Below are 22,509 nucleotides of genomic sequence, written 5' to 3'. Positions count from 1 at the left end.
CTGAAAACTATTGGTTAACAATTTGTCTTCCTTGATATATTGATTTATACCTTGACTCTTTACCTGCCCAATGGCTTATGGAAAACATAAAAGTTAACAACAAAATGGGTCAATGTAGTAATCTATCAAAGACCCCTAAATTGAAAGGTACAACTCCCTTATGAGTGCAAGATATGTAATGTATTTTTCTTCTGAGTTTTGGGGGTATGCTCTTAACCAGAGAGTAAAACCAAGTTGCTCAACACCTTAAACAAATTAGGCAAAGGAGGGGAATTATCTCACAATATGCAATCTACTCAAACTAAAAATCCAGACAAATGGAAACATGCAGGACTAACTATGACAGTAGGAAGAAAGGAAGGATAGTGAAATAAGCAATTCCTAGATTACAAAGTTAGCCAATGTTTTGACAATGCCCAGATTGTCTATTCCTCAGCTGCTCCCACACCAATTTCTAACTTCCTTATGTAGAGAACTTAAACTAAAATGCAGACTGTGACAAATAGAAGACATGCTCATGCTGAAGAGAGTAAAGTATACAATCTATTGAAGGAAGGAAATAAAGCCAAGTTCATTCACATTCATTCAACTTTTAACATTAACAAATTCATTCCATGAACTCCACTTAAACTAAATGAATAACAAAACTTAAAATAAGCTGAGAGTCTCACATAGTAGTCCCAGCTACAAGGGTTTTCTCAAAGTAAATTTGTCAATCTTATTTACATCTTAAAAGGTTACATTTATAGGCCTTGTCAAAATGGTCAGTTACATTTGATGATTGCTCAATAGAGCATATCTGAATAGAATAATCTAAAAATAAGACAAACTCAAATCATTGTCTATTACAGAGATTTAGCAAAATGTCAAGAATGGTGACAAAAGAAGGAAGAGGGAAGAATGAAAAATGTCTGGAGAAACATCAAAATCATCTTGCCTTATTAGAAGTAACTAATTTAACCCTATATGCTTTCATAGCTTTGATTACTTTATCCAACTCTTTGATGCTTGGAATGAGGATATTGTCAACTCTAATCATCCAGCAATCATGCATTTCTATAAGTTCATCAATTCTAGCCACCCTCGATTGGAACCTTTCCATTTCCCTCTTTATGACTACATTAGCTACTAATAGTTCTTAGATCTTGGCCACTTGGAAGTTAAGCAGGTCAATGACTTCATCAACAAATGCCAAGAACTTGGACTTCATTCTTTCGATGTCCACCAGCTTTCCATTAGTAGACATAAAGGACTATGTATGCAAGATCTTCAATTATTGAAATAACTTGTCAATAATCTTTTGCACTAGGTTGTGCACATCCTTGAGTTCACTTGCAGATCTCACAAAGTTTTCTATGACAAACTCCAAGGATTGCTTCCACTGTAACAGTGACTCTTGGCTAGTTTTTAGAATCCCATGAGCAATGCCCACATTGGCCTTCATATCTATCACTTCTTGTAGAAGGGCCAATTGTTTTGACAACTTATCTACTACCTTTTGTATGTTTGTTTGATGATCTGAGGTAGCCTCTCTAAGATTGTGAGCATCTGGTACCAAGATCCCTAGATTCTCAACTAGTGGGGGACCCTGAGCCTTTATCTGATCTACCCATGATCGACCTACTTGCTCAAATTATCTCTCTTGTTGTAGCTTGAGTAGTAAGTTCTTGTTTTCTTCTACATTTGGGTTAAATTGACTAGAAGTACTCCCACGTGCAAACTTTATGTACTCTACCAACTCTATGTTGGAGGCTTTCAATATCTCCCTCTTTTCTCTTAGCTCCTCCAACTTATCTTCAATATTTTCATTGGTTTACTTCCACATGTTCACCATGGAGTTGTAGACTGGAATGCCAAGATCCAATGTTCTGATTTGGAAATAATCTTTTGAGAACTTGTGAAATCTTCCCTCTTTCTAAGGCTCTATAATCTTAATTAGCATATGGCTAGTTGTCGAATCTGTAGATAGTGCAATGATTGTCTTTTTCTTCTTAGTCTTCTTCGATGGTTGGGAGGAGGTGACTTGTATGATCAAGTCTTTTTGATGGGGTTGCATACTCGTATCTCCTCTTCTTTCTATCAATGATCTCTTCGAGTCAAGACTCTATAGAGAGCACATTGATAGTAGATTGTAGTGCAGATGGATCAAACTGCTTCCTCAAAATCAACAGAGTTGGCTTTCTCTGGGAAGCAATAGGGAAGGCAACTACCTTGGATACTGAAAGGGCTAATTTATCCCCTTTTTGAGATGCTTCATGTTCTTGTCCATCCAATGGATTCATACCACCATCCGAATTAATGACTTGAATAGAGGAGGATGGCTTAGCCACTTATTTCTCTTGTTCCTTTCCCTTATCCTTGTTATCCTCTTTCTCTCTTATCTTCCCAATGTTCGAAAGAGGGCCAACTTTGTAGGTGGGATTAAGTGGTACATTCTTTTCTAGAGGCTGGTCTCCTCCTTGGCTAATGTATTATGATGGCCCAACAAATATTGTTGTAGTGGTCATTGTGGTCATAGTTGTAGGTAATTGGGTGACTCCTATTAATACTCCATCTATTGAACTGGTAGCTCTAGTCCTTTTCTTCCTTGCCTGGGTCCACTCCACCCATTTGTCTATTCTTTTAATTATCCCTTGCATGAGAAACTCCATTATATCAATGACTAGCTTAGCAGGTGGGGTGGACAAGATAGGTGTACCCTTGATCTTCTCATAAGATATGGGGTGCATGTAGGCTCCATCATCTGCAAGTTCAAAAACATCCACAAAATCATTATATAGCTTTATTTCTTCAACAGTTAGTCATGACCAAAATCTCTCTCAAGTTTGATACTCATCGAGACACCCAAACCATAAATATTCAATATTCAGGCATATCCCAACTTCAAATGATCCTTTACAAAATTCACTAGATCATATTGAGGCTTGAGCACCTCATAGTCTATCAACTTGATCTTGCTTTCAAAACTCTTCATCAGGTTCCTAGCATCTGATCTAGAGGAACATGAATACGGGCTTACCACAACAAGGAATGGAATCCCCACAATCTTCTTAACATTTGAACACAAGGTGTTCGCCTCCAAAATTTGTCGACATAACTTGACTAGGACTACCTTGTCCTCCAAATAATTGGGCAATCTCTTAGGAAATCCATCGTAGACTCTTATTCGCAAATGGGAGAAGCTCAAGAACTGAATGAATGAGCAACCAAACTAGGCTATGGCCAAAATTACCTCTAGTGAGAATCTCCTTTTAGGGAAACCTTGCAATTCCTAGCACAATCTCATTGTAAAGGCATCATTAACAGCAACATACTCCTCATAGCTCATTTGTAGTTGTAGATGCAGATAGAACTCATAGAAGCTTGGTATGCTCATCATAGTCTAGGATACTTGGGAGACCAGGCCACAAATGTTGTGTTCCCAATGCATAAATCAAATAAGAGGACATATAGAATTGCTTGAATCCTCCGGCAGAATTCAACCAAGAAGCAAGCTCATGACAGATGATTTGTGCTCAATCAATCTCCATATCTTCAGCACAGATAGCTTGTACTAGGAAGAAATGATGCTCGATGAACTCTAAAATCTCCTCTCTTCCCTTTAGTTTGAGGAGTGTGAGGATATCCACGATCTCTAGCTTTAGGTTTGTGCCAAATAAAGTTTTCACATTTTTCTCTTCTTCGAGCGGGTAGTCTGGAACTAGGTCCTCTACACATCCTCCTGTTTGAGGGTCTTTTTCTCATTAAACATGGATGTAGAGGACCCAAAATCAATATCACAATATTGATCTTGCATAGGGATACCAAATACTAACTACATAAATGCCTTGTTAATTGACAAGAGGATGGATTGATCTGGAAATGAAACCTGCTTTATTTTTGGATTGTATCTCTTAATGTACTCCTTTACTAACTCAGATGCATGAACGAACATTGGAAAGCTAGTTGCCTCTACCAATCCACTCTCTTTGAGTTTCAAAGTGATTGAATGAATGGGTTGGGAATTTATCCTTCTATATACATCACCCAAGTCCTATAACTTTAAGGATGTATCTATATAATGTATTAACTCACTTTCCAAGCCAATTAATCTTTCATAACCAACAACTCTATTTGCCATTCACTATAATTGTACAGGATGCAATTCTTGATAAATAGTCATTTAAATAAACTTGTAGAAACTAATTGCTTGCAAATCTAATGAAATAACTTTAAGAAACTAGAACATTGTTGCCACACAAATGAAATTAAGTTCGACCAATGATTATAATGGCCAGATTTGCATTTAATTCCTTAAGCAATGACTATTTAAACTTTTTTTAAAATTTGCACTTAGATTATTAAGTTCTTGAAAGCATTCTTACTTTACTTAAAGTAAAGTGATATGACTAAAAATCATTGAACAACATAATTGCTTTGCTTTGTGGGAACTGCCTTACTTTGCTTCAAAATCTAAACTGCATATATCTTTAACAATATTAGCATGTGCTTGAGAGAAAGAAACACTTAGCTTTTTCTCAACATTATTTTTCTTTATTCAAAATTGCAGCACAGGGAGTAATCCTTTTGCTAGGTTGCACACTTCGTTCTTCATTCTTTACCTAAGGAATTTAACAGTACTTTTCCTTCATAATAGGTTCACATCTCTAACACTAACTTCTCTGGAAGTATCTTTTGGGCTTCTTCGAAGGATATTCAAATATTGGGTAACTTGACTTTGAATTCTCAAAACCTCTAGAAAAGAAGCCCATTTTGTTACCTTTGGGTGGAAAACTCCTTTCTTAGTAGCAATTTTTGGACTGAGGCACAGCAAATAGCATTCAACTTCTTACTTTAGTATGATGGCCATGAGGAAAGAACTTGAGAATTGTCTCACTTATTATGATCTTTAAATAGTTCTTTCAACACTATGCTAACATTAATTGATCATTCAAATTGATATTTGGTTCAAGTTCATACCGCCTCAAAAATGGAACAAAATGACTTCATTTCCATGAGTATGCAACAACAAAATCATAGACTCATATTTCCCAGAAATATTTGATCTTATCTCCACATATCTGAATGAGAAACACCCTAGCCTCTATCCATAGCATCGTAAATCCTTGGGCATTTGGAAAAAGCATATTCACATCCCCTTTAATCACTCTCCATGGCTCCAACCTCTAGATTCACAATTGGTGTAGTTCGCTCGACAAGAGAATCAACTCGAGAGGTCAGAATCTGTGAGATATTCAATGTTAGGGCAAGACTACAGATAATAAGGTGTCCAACACTTAATTCTCATTGGGAGGATGCAACATCACACCCCAACCATGCCTAAATCACCTAATCCCTCTGTGTATAGGAAAAACAAGAAACCTACACATAAATATTAGGTAAATGTATTGCAAAGGGAAACTCAGGAAATGTAGATAGCAGAGTGTTTCGAGAAATATGAGAAATAACTGACTTAAAATAGACTTTGACACCTCTTACTCACTTTAACCAATGACCTCAACCTTTAAAAGAGGAAGACTAAAACTTGGCAACAAAGACATGGGTTTGATTGACTCTAAGCTCAAATTTGAAGTGTGATGTGAGTGCATAGCTTTTCTTTTTAGTCCCAAATCAAAATAAAAGTCAATTTTAATATTAATAAAGCTTCACTCTGAATCTTGATTTTTTGCACATCAAACATACATATTAGTAGGCCAAAAGGCACATTCCCATGGTTTTTACAGGTGTTCCCATAGTCATAAGAATACATTCCCAAAGACTGTAGGAAAGTGTCAAATGCAACAAATAAAAAAGCAATAGAATAGAAAGATGGAAACCCGTGTGTAAATTACTAAAAAAGTATTACCATGAAACTAAAACACAAAACCTAATAAATTATGCAACAATGTCACTAAAACACAAAATCATTAAGTAGTCATTAATTCTTTAACAAATTAAAAAAAAAAGCTTGGATAAAAATATGACCCTATTGTGGTGTCCCACCAAGATTTCCAAAATGTATGCCATGAAAACTAGAATGCAAAGAACATGAAACCAAAAGGGTGATCCCATTGATGAAAAGGGTGTTTCCACAGTTGCATCTTGCTATTTTTATAACTATTTCCCAAAGGCTTATAAAAGGTGATCATGTAGGGTTAACCTTTATTATTGCAAAGGTGAAAGTGTGTGTGTGTGTGTGTGTGTGTGTGTGTGTGTGTGTGTGTGTGTGTGTGTGTGTGTGTGTGTGTGTGTGAGAGAGAGAGAGAGAGAGAGAGAGAGAGAGAGAGAGAGAGAGAGAGAGAGAGAGAGAGAGAGAGAGGCCAAAAGGGAAAAAAAAGAGAAAAAGGCCATGTGTCTTTAATTTTAAGGTTTTAAGTGGCATTCCCACAATCCCATGATTGTGTTTTTGCTTATTTTTCTAGCGTTCTTGTAATCACAGGATCACAAATTTGAAAGTATTCTTTGGTTCACTATGTGAATTCTTATTGAAGTATGGGTGAAATACTAGCCTTTTCCTACACCATCAACCTGCAAAACCTAATAAATTATGCAACAATGCCACTAAAATACAAAATCATTAAGTAATCATTAACTCTTTAACAAATAAAAAACAAAGCTTGGATAAAAATATGACCCTATTGTGGTGTCCCACCAAGATTTCCAAAATGTATGCCATGAAAACTATAATGCAAAGAACAGGAAACCAAAGTTAAACATTCTACAAACTAACTCAATATTGACAAATATGAAAAGACCTAAAAACTAGAAGAAAACAAAATAAATAAGATGCAAATCTCGTACTTTGAAACATTTTCAATGTGTAGATGATTTGTCCAAGATAAATGTGTGCTCGATGGTGTTGGTTCAAGCTTCAAATATGGATTCAACAATGGATTATGAGTGGAAATTTGAGCATAGTAATGGTACATTGGTAGCTTTTGGCTCTCAAAATATCATAATAAATTTTCTATGCCTTGTAGATGAATTGTGAAAGATGCATGGTTCAATTTATTGGCCAAGGGTGAGGAAAATGGATGGTGAAGATGTAAAGCATAGAGATTACAAGGGAAGGATAGGTTACAAGGAAAACTGAGCACATGGATTATATTTTCTCAAATCCACAGCCTTGTGAAAAGTGTCATAAGGAGAATGAATGCGAGGGGATATGAATCATGGAGAGATAGTTATGAAAGAGAGGTGTGAGATGGAATTTAGTACACTCAGGTGGGAGTACGAGATGTGGCATGAGAGTGGACTTGGGCTTGAGTTAGGAAGTCTTAATGTATGCCTAAAATTGTGCAATTGGTTTAGGGAGGTTGATGAAGGTACGCTTTGATACCACTGACGAAGGGCCACACCACCCTACCAACTCATAACCAAGAATGAAACAATATGAAGACAAAGAGAGATAAAATGCTTCCCAAGAAATTTTATTAAACTTGAAAATCCTTAGCAATTACAATAACCTTTCTGCAAGATCTCTCAAGATCCAATCCAAGCCCAAGCTATTCTAGATCCACACTCTAGTAGAAACCTCCAAGACCTCAACTTGTGCTCGCAAGCCACCAAGCGACCTCGTTGCTTCTAAATCGCAGCCACTAGCTCTTCTCCAACTTTATCCAAGATCCAAGTGTAAACTGCCTCACATTCGACGCTCTATCTACACACTCACAAGTCCATCACAATCCTGCTATAAACTGCCTCACATTTGGCGCTCTATCCATAGACTCAGGAAAACTCACTCTTCACTTCCTCCTTCTCTTTCACACCTTGAAGCCTTCCAAGCTTTCCAAGCTTCACCTTCCACAAATTTCACCTTTCCAAGATTTCCTTCCAAAGCTTCTATTTCCTGAGCTTCTCCTTCTCGAGCTTCTCCTTCTCGAGCTTCCACTTCTCAATCTTCCACTTGTCAAGCTTGATTAGAAATGCTCATATGCCTTGCTTAAATAGGCACTTACCACCCCATGCATGGCTTATCCACAAGATTCTAGAATTCCTCCTACACAATATCCACAACCTTCTACAACTTCCATAACCTTCTACAATATCCACAACTTTCTATAATATTCATAACTTTCTAGAATTCTACCCACACACCTCGATAAATGGAATGACAACAATTTATTTTTTATTTTTTTCTATTATGCCACCTATGCACCTCGAAAATAGAAATCCCCTTTTCCTTTCTTTTCTCCTTTTTCCTCTTTTTTTTTTTTAAAAAAATATTTCTTCTCTAATTTTCGTCACTTTCTCTCTCCTCCAAATTTTTTTTATTTTTTTATTTTTTTCCAATTTTTTTTTTTCAATAATTTTCCCATGCAAGATGCTCCTGCATCAGAGGTGATTAGGATTAGATAAGAGGGTGATGTGGCTTAAATTAGATGGTGATATGGATGGAAAGTGGATGTGTTAGAGAAATGTAAGTGGATGGGTTAATTAAATAAGTTTAATTATCTGATTAAATAAGCTTTTTATGGGTGCACAAGTTGGATTAGGCTAAACCATTGGGTTAAGGATGGGTTGAGGACTAGTTAATGTTAAAGGATCTAATTATTTGAATTAATTAATCATATGGGAAAAGTTGGAATTAAATTAAATAGCTCTGTGCAATTATTTAGTTTAATAGAGGAATATGGATTCAATTAATAAATCACAATATCAATTGTCATTTGATTATTAATTAGACTATAGTCATTTAATTAATTTCATTAACTAGGAGAAAACTTAAAATAATTAAATATTTAATTAATAATGTCGTAGGAAATTATTAAATAAGATTAATTAATTATGTAATTAGATCTAGGTGTCTACAATAAGCGTCATTACACTTATCCTATATATAAGTATTTTTCCAACATAAATTTTATTAGAGGTGACAATATTTAAAATCAATGCATCTCTGATTCATGTAAGTCCTAAAAAATCAATTAAAGAGACTAACCTAGAGAATGTTAGTTGTTTTCAAGATACTTTAATCTAATAATTTAAAATTGTTAATGATGTTATTCAAACATAAGATGAAATTTTCTTCATTGTTCCCATAACACAAACCCACCAACCCTGGATTCCTCCACCATCACAAACAATTCACTGTTCAAGATATTCTAGAATTTATGATAGAAGAATGTTTGAAACCCATTCAAACCCATGAATTTGTCCCCAACCAAACCAAAGACTGTCACGTTCAACTCTTTCATACTAGTAGGCTCCATAAGCTTTCAATTATCATCCTAAGACAAAGCTAGTTAGATCACTTCCAATGTATGATCCCTCCTCATGTCCCTACAAATAGGAAAAAATCTACAACTTGAGGATTGATCTCATCAACCTCTAAAACTTCTCTACCATTTGGAAGTCGTAGGCTAAAAATCCTATTGATAGATCTTCTAGTTTTGATAGAGCAGTGGAAGAACTTTGTATTCTTATCTCCCTCTCTCTACCATGATTCCTTTGACTTCTGCTTCCAAAAAACTTCTTCCCCAGTATAGATTTAGCCATATTTTAATTTGAAGTCCTTTCTATCTCAAAATCAACATCATCCATCCTGTTTTCAATAATTTTATTATTTAAAGCCACTAGCGACCCTTCTAAAATTTCCTTCTCCTTCAAAATGATCTTTAAATGATCTTTGTTCCAAACTATCAAACACTTTTGTATGTACTATAGTTTCTTTAGAAAAAAAGATTTTCTTACCTTCAAGTTCTAGGGCATTTCCCCACTATTCCTTTACCGTGTCAAAAAATCCTTCCTCCTTAAACCACATATTCTCAAATTTGAAGGGATTTCTTCGAGGGGTATTATCTTTGGTCATTATATGGAGGCCAAAAAATGTTTTGAGGTTGAAAAGGGAAGGATTATTGCATCAAATACCACCTTGAGCCTATCCCAATCACCTCCCACAAAGAAATGGTCCAATTTTTTTGTTATGCCAAAGAAAGCAACATGCCTATTAGTCCAAGTAAATTTCCCACTCTTTGGTTTCATCTCCCAAAGACCATTTTCAGTCATAAAGTCCTAGAAACCTATTTGGATTTTGCCTATTCTGTCTTTACCTCCTCACTTGTCAACAACCTCCAACATAACATTAAAGTCCCTAGCTATGAGAACATGGTCTCGCCACATTGTGTTAATGATTTATGCGAGTTTACACCATAATGCCTTGTACTCTTCTATCTTTTTTGGGCCATGCAAATTAATCAATTGTAAGCTTACATCTTGCAAGAGAAAATGTACCCTGATCCAAATCTAGTTCCAAACTTGGTCCACTAGATCTTCCTTAACTGTTATAGGCTTCCACAAAATCCCTAGACCACCCGAAGCTCCATTCAAGTCCAAAAAAAAAATTGACCACCTAATCCTTACGCCTAACAATCTAGCCACCATTTCCTTGTTAACTTTAATTTGTTGCAAGCAAAAAAATTTTGGTTTTGTCTGATCAAAACAATGTTTGATTAGCTAACTTTTGTTAGGGGCATTACAACCCCTAACATTCCATGTAAGGAGCCTAATTTCTCACCAAGAGGGAATATATCTCTCTAGGATCTAAGTTTTGTTTGGCCCTTCATGCTACTGACTTCTTCCAAAGATTTTTGGACTAAATTATGTCATCTCTTTTGTTTCCCTCCTTTGGTACTTTTCTCTCCATTAACTGAATCTTTCTTCAAAGATCTTGGAGAGAGAACCACATATTCTTCTGAAGATTCAAAATATGATTCCTCTATATCCTCCACTGGATCTTTACCAAAAAGTACGTCCACCCTATTATTTCCACAACTTTCAAAAACTTCTCCCCAAGCTTGAGAGAACTAAATATCTTTAAATACTACTTCTCTAACAATGTTGTCCTCCCTCTTGGGACTTGAAAAATTCTCTGTGATTGGATTTGTCAACTGCCAAATGAAACATTTGTATTGGCCATCCCTTCTACATCAGAGCAACCTCATAAGAACCTATTTTTATAACACATTGTTGTCATTTCTATCCGAGGAACCAAATTCAGGCTACCCAATCCCAATCCATCCAAAGCTTATGCTACCTTTTTCTCCTCAACTCCTCCAAACTCCTGCTCTATTGATCTTACCTCATTTGTCTTATCCTTGTTAGAGACCTCGACATCTCCTAAAGAAGGGAAAACCATGATTTTATCTTTTTCTCCTGCCACCTCCATCGAGGAGGTTGCACCTTTAACTATCAAAGCTTCCTCTACATCTATGACTTCTCTATGCTAACCCTTGTCTTTAAGTGTCGTTTCCACACCTGATACCTCTTTGAATTCTTCTATAGATCTCACCCTTCCTTCCTGAACCCTAATATCCCTTGTGGCTTTGGCTAAAAGGGCTTCCCTTAAGTTCTCCTCTTTCTCCTTGCCTTTCTCATTAGATGTACATTCTTCCTTCTCTTGTACCCATTTCTTACAAATTTCACATTTTCTTTCTATCTCTTCCACTTCAATATCCTACCACTAATAACCTTCTAAGGTTCATATTTCAATCTCATGTGGGAGGGGCGGATGAGGCTTCTATTCGATGCAAAGTCTTGTATACAAGCCAAAATCCTTTTGGTCTATTGCTTCATCCTTACAAATATACTTTCCCAAATAATTTCCTATTTGCTCTAAGATCTCCTCATGCCAATATTCAGGTGGTAAGTTGTAAAGTCTGACCCAAATTGAAACCTCCTCCACCAAGGCTTGTTTAGGGTTAAAATTTGGCACCCACTCTATTATATAAAAGCCTATCTCTCCCATGATAAATGATCTATTATACATTATCCATGACTTTTCTCATTTTTCTCTGGCTTTAACAAGGAAAAAACCATTTGTTAGAGACTTAATGACAAAATACTCACCCCCATGTTCATCTACCCATTTGTGAATCCACGGGTAAGCTGACCAACCTCCCCCTCCTTCTTCACTTCATTATGATGGTTGTCTCCCTTAGATTATTGATTATTCTCTTTCCATGCTTCCAATTCAACTCTCAGGTTCATCAACTGTTTCTTAGTTGTCCTTGGATCCAAAGCATTTCCTTTGGGATAACTTGTCACTTTGGTATCCACTATTTACTATGAGCCCCTTCATCTTCCTTTCTTTTGCCCTTAAAAATCCTAACATCTCCCCACTAGCCTCTTGACGCATTTCCTAGGAACTGTTCGCTTGATTCTTGTTCTTTTTCAGAGGATCCCAAGCCCTTTGCAGTAGGGACCATGGCAATCTTCCTCCCCTACGCTCGTGCCCATGGCTTCTACTTCCATTGTTTTGCTTAAAATCCCAAAAACCCTCACTGTAAATACCTCCATCATTGCCTTTCTTTTGCTCCATAATTATTTTTGTATCCATTTACTTTCATATGATTATTTGTATCGTCTTCTTGTATAACATTTTAAAATATGATTATTTTAACATTTTAACATTTTTAGCATTTTAAAACCCTCACTATAAATACCTCCATCCTTGCCTTTCTTCTGCTCCATAATTGTTTTTGTATCCTTTTTACTTTCATATGATTATTTGTATTGTCTTCTCCTATGAATGAGCCTCCTCTCCTAGAAGTTGTGAAAGAAAATGGAGAAAACTTAAAGCATAAACCAAATCAAAGGAAAAGGGCTGAAAAAAAGAGGAACATTAATAGGGTAGAGACTAGAAGTAGTAAAATAGAATAGCAAACTAAAGTGAAACCTCTTGCTTCTACCCCAGAAAAATCTGGAAAAAGAGCAGATCAACATTCCAAGGTGAAACTAGATGTTGGTTCTCTGGATAAACCTAGAAGAAGAACTTCTAAGAAAACCAGAGAGTTAGAAAGTATGCAGAATATTGTTGATGGTATACAAACAACTATTCTAGATTTTACCCCTAAAAGATAGAAATCAAAATCATTACTTGGAATATTAGGGGGCTGAATAGCTTTCATAAACTTGACATTGGTAGGAATTTTGTTAGAGAACAGAAGCCTGATTTTCTCCTACTACAAGAAACTAAGATGAATAAAGAGAAAGCAGAATAGATAAAAGCTTTTAAAAATTATTCTATAAATGCCAGTAGTTCAGAAGGTGCATCAAGGGGAACTTTGATGTTATGGAAGAAGAATTGTTATTCTGGAACAATTCTGATTGCTGGTAAATATCTCATGACAACCAAAATTACTAGTGTAGACCAAAAGGAGGATTGGTATATTATGAATATATATGCTCCCAACATAAAACACCTAAGGAAAAAGGTCTAGGATTCTATTTCCAATTTTAAAAGTAAGGATTATTCTGGATGATGGATTAGTTTGGGAGACTTCAATGTTCCTCTCTACGATCATGAGAAAATGGGAGGTAATGCTACACAACTGGAAGGGAGACTGGACTTAATGGAGTTTATAAACAAAGAGGGTTTAATGGATATGGATCTCCATGGAATTCAATTTACTTGGAGTAACAAGAGAGTTGGTAATGAGTGTATTCAGGCAAGGCTAGACCATGCTCTTATCTCTCCTGATTGGACAAGAGATTTTATTTGTAAGTTGGAAGCCTACCAAAAAATTGGCTCAGATCATTTTCCTCTTATTTTCACTGCTGCAAAGATTATTTTTAAGAAGAATTTTCCTTTTAGATTTGAGAAGATGTGGATGCAGTACCCACAGTTTGAAAGTAAAATGGAAGAATGGTGGAGTATTGATATTGAAGGTACAACTCTCTTTAGAGCTACTTATAAGCTCGAAAATGTCAAAAGGGAAGTCAAAATTTGGAATAAAAACTGCTTTGGGAATATTTTTGAGAATAAATCGGCTATGAAGGAGGATAGTCAAAAAACCTAGGACAAAATTCAGAAGGATGGATATACTCTTGACCTTCTTATAGAAGAAAATGAAAAGTTGGCCCAATATCATGACATCATTACTAAAGAAGAAATCTACTGGAGACAAAGATCAAGACTGTTATGGTTGAGTGAAGGAGATAAAAATACCAAATTTTTCCATCTTTCCACTCTGAAGCATAGAGCCAAATCTCACATTTCACATGTAAAAAAGGGAGACTTGAAGATTGTTGAGGATAAGGACATCATGGAAGAGATGGTGATTTTTTTCTCTAATCTAATGACTGCTAATCCCAACATTAATTTGGATCATCAGGCTGATTTCCTTATAGTGAACCCTCCATTGGTTTTGAAGGAACAAAATAAAGTGTTAAGCTCAATTCCTAAGGATGATGAAATTTTCAAAGCTGTTTGTTCTCTGGGAGGAGATAAAGCACTTGGTCCTAATGGCTTTCCCATGTTTTTCTTCTAGAAACTTTGGAAACTCGTTGGAAAAGATGTTTGTGATGCTATGAAGGAATTATATGGAGCTAAACAGATGCTAAAGGAAGTCAATTCCACCTTTCTGTGCCTGATTCCTACGAAAATTGGAGCTGACTCTCTTGATCAGTTTAGACCGATTAGCCTTTGTAATTCTTTCTATATAATTATATCCAAAGTTCTCACTTCCAGATTACTCCTTGCGATTCCTTTGATCATTGCTGATCAACAAAATGGCTTCATCCCAGGTAGACAAATCCTTAACTCTGTTATCTTTGCTCATGAGAATATTCATTCCTTGTCATGTTCTAACAATCAGGGATTCATTATGAAAGTAGACATGCTAAGGCCTATGATAGAGTTGATTGGACTTTCCTCTCAAACATTTTACATGCTTTTGGATTTGACCATAAGGTTGTTGGTCTTATTCATCAGTTGATTTCAACTTCTTCTATTGCTCTTCTAGTTAATGGTAGCTCTTCTCATTTTTTTTAATCCTTCTCAAGGATTGAGACAAGGTGATTCTTTATCCCACATCCTTTTTGTTAGTATGGCTGATTGTTTGGGGAGGTAAATTGGGGACTTGGTCCAAAGAGGAGTTATTAAGGGCTTGTAACGTTCTTCCCATCCTCTCATTTGTTCTCATGGTCAATTTGTTGATGACACCATCTTCACGGGAAAGTCTGAAGTTAAGGAAGCTAGAAGTTTGAAGCAAGCTATTAATTTATATTCTTCTGCCTTAGGCCAATTGGTAAACTGGAATAAAAGTGTTGTGTTCTTTATCAACACCCCTATCCCTAGACAAAATAAAATTGATAATATCCTTGGATGTTCTATAGGATCTTTCCCTTCATCTTATTTGGGTCTTCCTCTAGGCTTGAAGGTTCCTGATTCCTTTTGGGAAGATCTTATTAATAAATTCAGTAAGAAGTTGGTGGGATGGAAAGGGAAACTTTTAAGTCAAGCAGGTAAATTAATTCTCCTCAAAGCTTGTCTTCAAAGCATACCAACTTATGCTTTAAGTCTTTTTAGAATTCCTATAAAATTTGCTGAGTCTATTGATAAAATTCAAAGGAATTTTTTATGGACTGACACTGAGGAAAAAAAGAGAATGCCTTTAATTGCTTGGGATCAAGTTTGCAAACCTATCAATGAAGGAGGATTGGGAATAAGGAAAATCAGAAGCATGAATAAAGCTCTCTTAGCCAAACAAGGATGGAGAGTTTACCATGATAACAAAAAGTGGAGTACCATATGGAAACATAAGTACCTCTTCAATGGTAAATCTCTTCCTAATTTCCTCTCTTCTCCTAATGTTATCCATCCATCTTCCATATAGGGAGCTATTCAGGGGACTAAGAATACTCTTGGAAAAGGGTGTTCCTAGAAAATTGGAAATGGGATTACGGTGAGATTCTGGGAAGATGTTTGGTTAAAGGACCATCCCTTGATTGAAGATTTTCAAGACAAGGCTCAAGTTGACTTATGCAAGCAGAGATATGGCATATTAGTTAGTCATTATTGGCATAATGATTCTTGGGTGAACTTGAATGACATTGATTAAGGTTTCAATTACATCCAATTATCTCTCAATGCTGTCTTTCTTTATCCTTCTCTTGAGGATGAGATTATTTGGCACGCTAATCCTAGTGGCCAATTTAAAGTCTCCACTATCTTCGTCTCTAAGGAAAAGGGTAACCAACCTTTTTGGTCTTATGCTTGGATTAAGGGTCTCATTCCCAAAATTAATATCTTCTATTGGATTCTGCTTCAAAATAAAATTCTGACCTTGGACAATTTGCAAAAAAGAGGTATTAATGCGGTTAATAGGTGTACTTTATGCAAAAATGGATTTGAAGATAGAGATCATTTGTTTTTGAATTGCTCTTACACCCAACAAGTTTGGACTAAGATTCTTAATTTTTGGGGTATGACCTGGGTCCATCAAAACAATTTTGAATTCTCTTTTAAAAGTTGGAAATGCCCTTCTAAGGATCCTGATGTTCAATTTCTTTGGAAATTAACTCTTCCTCATCTCTGGTGGGGCATCTGGAAAGAAAGAAATAATAGAATATTTAGAAATAAAGAATTATCAGGATGGGTGCTTGGTTAGAATATTATTAGAGCCATTAAGGAGAATTTTAAAACTCAGAGGAAAACTGATCAAACCTTTCAAATTGATAATCCTTTGCGATCTGAAGGTTCTAACTTGAAAATTGATAATCCAAGATCGATCATAAAATGGAACGTTCCTCCTAATGGATGGATTAAATGGAACTTTGATGGAGCTGCTAAGGGTAATCTAGGAAGAGCGGGATGTGGAAGTGTCTTGAGAGATCATGTGGGAAATGTTATCGATGCTATCGCAGTTCCTATAGGTTATTCTAATAGTCATATTGCTGAAGCTACTGCTACCCTCTATACTATGAAGTTAGCTATTGATTTGGGGTATCCTAAATTATGGTTGGAAGGTGACTCATTGAATATTATTAATACTCTAAATAATAAAAACTCAATTTCATGGTCGATAGAGGCTATGGTTAAGGAGATCAAATCCCTAATTCATAAATTTGAAAAAGTGGTCATATCCCATACTTATCGAGAGGCTAATGGAGTAGCTAACTGGATAGCCAACCATGCTATTTAGGTGGGGTATAAGGTGAGGTGGCTTGATGAATTAAATAAGCATGTTGATCTTAAAGCAATTATTAATTATGATGCCATCCATTCGGAAGTGGGAAAGATTTGCCAAGATTATAAATTTAATGATTTTATGGAGTGGCCTTATGGCTGTCAGATTACCTTCCCTGAGGAAGTACATTCATGTGAATGTAATGTGGATTTTGCATGTATCATAAAAAAAGTGAGCTTCATTTGAAGTGATAGAAACCTAGTTTCATTTTAACCTATTTGCTCTCTACGTTTAGTTGTTTCTGGTTTTAAGCTCTTTCTGTTCTCTGCAAATGGGGGGTGAACCGCGGAAGCAAGAACCTAAAAAGTGTGATGATTGGAAGGCTTGGAAGGATGTTTGGAATATTTTATAGAAAGGGAAGGTGATCAGTTACCTGGAGCGTCTGCATGATTTTAAACCTCATGTCATGACTGCCTTTGTTAAAAACTGGTCTGATGATAGGGTCACTCTTCATGGAGTCACTGTGAAATTAACAGAGGACTTCATAGCTGAGATCATGGGGCTCCCCATAGTTGGTATTAAGTTCACCAAAAAAACTAGTATCTCTAATGCTACCTACAAAAAATTCCCAAAGACGGATGCTAAGGAGAAACAACTGGAAAAGAATGGAGATTTCTTTGATGTGGAACATATAAAAGAAATTTGGTGGGATGTGCTATGCTGTATCCGTGAGTATTTCATCCTCAATGATAGAAATAAAAGAGTCCATAAATTTCTTTTTTTTTTTCTCAACCATTTCAGGCATAAGGATAAACTTTATTTCCCTTTCTACCTGCGGTTTTCTTTGCTCCAAAGTTTGCATGCTCATAGGAAGAAGGAGTCTTGTCCTATTTTGCACGAAGGTCTGATACTTCTAATTAAGGGTTACTGTAAAAATAAATCCATAGCCTCCACTCCTTCTATTGACAAACATAAGGGTTATCACTCTAAAAAGAGTAAGAAGGAGGACAGTGTTAAAGGAAAAGAGAAGGTTCTTAAACTTAAACCCTCAGATTCTCAAAAACAAATTGAGGAAGAGGATTCTAAGTCTAAGAATATTGAAAGCCCTGAGAATGATATCCCTGAGGAAGAGGAAGGTATAGAGGTTGGGGATTTAAGTTCCAATTTGGAAGGGTATACGGAGACCAAAGGATAAAATGAGAAAGGGAATGAGGAAGACATAAGTGAAGGAAACTCATAACAGAGTAACTCTAATAATGAGGGCAATCAGACTGTTTCTAGTGGAGGTGATAAAGACAAAGAAAAATTAGTTGAGAATCCTGTTGATATGAGAAAAGAGGATCATATGGTTAAGCCTACTTCACCTACTAGGGAGATAGAGGGACAAGATAAGGAGGACCTTGTTCACAATGAGGAACTTGTTGAGACTAGGGAGGAGGAATAGATGGAAAGGGAGGAACATATCGACAAGGTTGGTTCCCCTCCTCATGAGATTGTAGAAGACACTAGTGACTCTCTGTAGAGGGAAACCAAGCTTTCCTTCTTGCATTCTGCCAAGCTCAAATCTGACTCCATTCTACAAGTTGATTCATGGATTTATAATGAATTGATGGGGCTAAAGAAGAAAGTGGAAACTCTGCAACACAACCAGGATACTGATCATGCCAAAATTAGCCAACTGGAGGTGCAAATGGGAGATATCCCAAATAAACTTAAAGACTATGAGCAAAATCTCAGAATGCTTATCAAAGAAAGTGGAACAAAGATGGAACAAGTTACATCTAGTATCTGTGTTACCACTGCAAGCCTTGGCAAAAGAGCTAATGAAGAAATTATATCTTCCGAGGGTCCAAGCAAGAGAACAAGGCAGAGCTCGAGGAAGATAGCCCTGAAAGTTGCTGCTGCTTCGGCTGCTGACTCCATCCAGGATACTGTTGTGATTGGTAAGGAGGCTATCAAGATGATTATGGAGCTACAATAGCAGCTTTAGGTCTTGTTCTTTGGTTTTGTTCCTATTCTAGTCCTATTTGCTGGTCGTAGTAAATGGTTCTTGTTTTTGGTCTTGTTTACTAGTTTTCGCTCTAAACAATATTTGAGGGTCCAAGTCCTTGTAAAACTTGGGTACTTTTATTGGACTATGTTTGTGGTTTTAGGTCCTTGTAAAACCTAATTTTGATGTTGTTTTTCAGTAGGTTTCAGGACTGTTTTTCTTGGCGGGTTCTATTGCTATATCTTTTCTCTTGTTGTTAAAGGGTTTCAGAGCCTCTTCAAAACCTACTTTTATCGTAATCTAAAATATTTTAAAATATTTTAATATAGGTAAATATCTTAAAAATATTTTAATATAAGTAAATATCTTAAAAATATAATATTCTAAAATTATTGAAATCCCCCATGAAATTAATTTCACATTAAATCACATTTAAAAATCTTTAAGTCAAAACAAATTCCAAAGAAGATTATTAAAAGCCATAAATCCCCAAGATTAGGCTGGGGTCCCATGGGCACCCACTTCCTTAAAAATAGAGTGGGTGCCGTTGAGAATTTTTAGGAAGATCTAAAAGGAAGTGGTCTAATGAATTTTATTTGTGAATCCACTTAAAAAAACCAACTCCTAGATTCAAGGAAGCTTGTGGTGTTATAAATTTAAAAAATAAAAAAATTAATTTCTTCATAAATTTATTTGGTGGAATTATATCATTTTGGTGGGAAAATGAATAGTAGGTTTTGACAAGTGACAGATTTCTTCCAAGCTAGTGGGGCTATTTGCAACCCGGTCCCATTTTCACCGCTCTAATTGAGCGAGCTAAAAAGTTGGAGCTCCTATTTTATAGGAGTAGATTCCAAATAAACCTGTAGTCCCCCCTTAAAAAATTGTCATGGGGCCGCCCACTCCACAAAAATAGAGCCCAAGCCCCTCCCATGGGACCCCTGCCTTAGGGTGCGGTCTCCTAAGGGGGTTGTACGATCTATTTCTATGGAGCTAGTGGTCCCATGAAGCCAAAAATATGTTTGTTGTATGACTAATAAGAATCTTCTCCTTAAATGTAGAAGCCCCTACTTTTTAGGGTGCACATTTGAGCAGGTAGAAAAGGTGGGGGGTTAGAAATTGTTCTTCTGCCACTTGTTAATTATATAACAATTTTTAATTCATATTGATTGTTTTTCAAACACTTGTATTAATTTAGTAAATGAATTGAATATGTAATTTAAAAATAAAATCAGAGACCACAACTTCCATAAATTATGAGGCATTATTTTTATTATTATAATAAACTCTAATACAAGATTCATGGGACCACCCACCTCAAAAAAATCCTAAAATATCTTAAGCAACACCCCTTTAAATATTTTAGGAAGCCCCCTCCATGAAACCACACTCTTAGTCATCTAAATAATTGCATTTCTACCTTTATTTCTTCCATATCAGTTTTCATAAATAGTAGAGGACATGGGGGATTACAATGTTGATTTGGGAGGAGTGGTGTGGCATTGTGAAATTGGAAAAGAAGGACCCAAATAAATAGTATATTTCGCTGCAAATATTAGGGAACACAATAAATTTCAGGCTGGTTGCATGTTACTTTACTCCACAAAACTCTAAGTTTTACAAGAAGAGGAAACTAGACAACGAAGATCCTTATGCATCACTAAATAAAGACATTTTAAACGTCAACAACACCAAAGACATAATGTTAGTGGGTCACTTCAATGCCAGGATAACTAACAATCAATCCTTGCAACTAACTGACGGCGATAAAGAGGTAAACAATCCTATATGGCTAGAAGAAGACAATGATCAACTTTGGAAGAGAGCCTCCGAGGTTGGCGAGAGAGGTGCCTCACACTTTGGAGCTGAATTATTGGGGCTGTGTACTGTGTTTGATATGGTGATTTGCAATGGGTTGAAGAGTTGGTCAAAATTAGGATATATCACGTTTAAAATGTACAATGGGCAAAGTGCAGTTGACTATGTAATATGTTCACAAAATCTTATAGCTAAAGTGCTTGATTTTACAATTGGTGTTTGTCCTTTAGAGTTGAATTCTGATCACATGCCTCTTTTTGTTAAGATGGACTTCACCTCAAACAACTCACAATATAAACACGATTCTCATGCACAAAAGACAACAATCAACAAAGGCAAAGGCAATACCATTTTAAATCAAGAGAACAAAGTTATTTTCCAAACGGTGCTAGACCAACAACTTCGTGAAAGTAATAATCTTTTGGTGGATGACAATTTCAATAAGAAATGTGAACTAATTCATAGCAGTGTGCTGACCTCTAGTATACATAAGGCTCTAGACATGTGTAAAAGATCAAAAAACAAAAAGAGGGCTACTAATACTTTTTCAGCTAACCCATGGTACGATGAAGATTTTAAAGCAACAAAGAGATCTATGAAAGGGAATGAAAAAAACAAAGAACTCAAGAAATGGTATAAAAAATTGATTCACACAAAGAAAGAAGAGTATGTCACAACTAGAAGACAAAAGTTAATATCCCTCGAAAAACATGACCCCGAGAAGTTTTTGATAGAGCTGCAACATGCAAAAACACAGATACATAACAACATTATAGCTGCTCAATGGCTTGAGTATGCCAAGCAACTTTATGAGTGGCCATAAGAGGAGAACACCCCTCCATTTGTGAATACAATGAAGGAAATCTTCACAATTGAGGGTACCAAAATAGGGATAAAGACTCTAGCAAAAGGTGAAGCTAGGAACATTGATGGGTCGCAAGTTGAATTTTTAAAATGAGGAGAGGAAATCCTTGTGCCTCATATAAAGGATATCTTTGATCATGTTGCTTGTGAGGGTTTCCCATTAGACTGGACAACTAGTGTGGTTATCTCCCTCTTTAAGAGTGAATATGTCAACAGTCCATCAAATTACCATACTATTATGGTTAACCCACTTTTAGGAAAATTTTTAGGGAGCATGGTAGAACGCCTAATCAACAAATGGGCATAAAAAGAAGGTAAGAGAGCAAGAGGGCAAGCCAGTTTCAGATCCAGATACTCCACAACTGATCATTGCATCACTCTTCGACACATAATAGAGAAAGAGTGGAACAAAGAAGGAGAAGAAGCCTACTGCTATTTTGTAGATTTCAAGAAAGCTTTTGACACAATGCTTAGAGACAAGTTATGGAATATAATGAAAGATTTGAGGATTTTGGATGAGTATAGAGGACCAAAGCAAAAATTATATGATAGAGTTGGAGCCAAAATTAGAACTAGTGGCAGAATGTTTTGGGAGTGACATTGGCATTAAACAAGGATGCATGTTATCTCCTACCTTGTTTGGGTTGTACATTGATAATATAGAAGCTTGGTTAGATAAAAGTGAGGGGGAGGGTGTTCACGTGTCAGGGTATGTGGTGAAGCTTCTTTTGCATGTTGATGACCTCATTTTGATATTAAAAAATAGTGCAAGGGCTAAGAGATCATTTAGGGGTCTTAGAGCAATTCTATGAGGAAGTTGGGGTGTAGGAGAATATTACTAAAACCAAAGTCGTGATTTTTTCTTTAAAGAGAGAAGAAAAGCATATCACATTCCTATTTGAAGGCAAACGGTTGGAAATTGTGAAAGAATACAAATATATTGGGATC

This window comes from Cupressus sempervirens, chromosome 9 (genome assembly GCF_028749045.1).
Source record: "Cupressus sempervirens isolate cs-2001-9-10 chromosome 9, ASM2874904v1, whole genome shotgun sequence".
Classification (NCBI taxonomy): domain Eukaryota; kingdom Viridiplantae; phylum Streptophyta; class Pinopsida; order Cupressales; family Cupressaceae; genus Cupressus; species Cupressus sempervirens.
This window is presented reverse-complemented; position numbering follows the sequence as displayed.